Source organism: Salmo trutta, chromosome 10 (genome assembly GCF_901001165.1).
Source record: "Salmo trutta chromosome 10, fSalTru1.1, whole genome shotgun sequence".
Classification (NCBI taxonomy): Eukaryota; Metazoa; Chordata; class Actinopteri; order Salmoniformes; family Salmonidae; genus Salmo; species Salmo trutta.
This window is the reverse complement of record NC_042966.1, coordinates 15,130,121-15,130,930: the sequence shown is the minus strand read 5'-3', so window position 1 is coordinate 15,130,930 and position 810 is coordinate 15,130,121. Positions and strand designations below refer to the sequence as shown.

Sequence of the window (810 nt, the reverse complement as noted above, 5' to 3'; positions counted from 1 at the left end):
AATGAATGGAAATCTACAGCATTGCGCAAGAAATATAAGTGAAATATGCAATTCAATTACATGTATTACAAAATTACATGTATTTAGGTATTATTAAGTATTATTTTGTTGTAGTGGCCACAATAACATTAGAACAATTATAATTGAAGGAAAATGAATGTAGACATTAATAAATGCATTTCTATAGTTCCCAATATATTTTTCTCAACGGTGGGGGAGTTCCAAGATGGAGTCTCGGTGACTTCAAAACAGCACTCCTTGTTATTGATCCTGTGTATATATAAATCATTGGTTGTGCTTTTCTTCTCCGCCGTTGGATAAGCGGGATCAGTTAAAAATTCTCTGCTCCAGGTGAGGCTCGAACTCACAACCTCGGCATAGCTCAACTGAAATACTGCTGTATAAGTACCGCGCGCTAACCGATTGCGCCACTGGAGCCCCGATGTTGCCGACTAGGAATTCCGTTGAAGAATGTCATGTTTGTTTATTAGGTAGACGATTTTTTTCTTTTCTTTTTTCCTTTTCTCCATCCAACCGAGTAGCTTGCAGCTAATTGTGTCGCTGACAATAACCGATTGCGACGTTATGCAGTGAAATCACTGGAAGGGAGGAACAAGGGAGGATAGGAAAAAAGAAAAAAGAGGAGGATACAGGAGAATGCTGGGTCAGATAAGATAAGAGGCTAATGGGAAATAAAAGTGACAAACATGAACAATTAGCTAATAATATTCTAAATATTCTTCCTAAATATCTCAGTATCTGTGGAATAACAAGGACCAACTTGACACCTGAGGCGCAGACTTGGATCAG

At 38.3% G+C, this 810-nt stretch overlaps 1 non-coding gene across 1 annotated transcript; it reads right to left on the bottom strand.

Moving 5' to 3' along the window:
* Positions 1-343: 343 nt before the first annotated feature.
* trnai-uau (transfer RNA isoleucine (anticodon UAU)) lies at positions 344-438 on the bottom strand. The gene is made up of 2 exons: positions 401-438; positions 344-379 (listed from the first exon to the last, which is right to left on the bottom strand). It is a non-coding gene; the product is annotated as a tRNA-Ile (tRNA).
* Between the last annotated feature and the right edge of the window lie 372 nt (positions 439-810).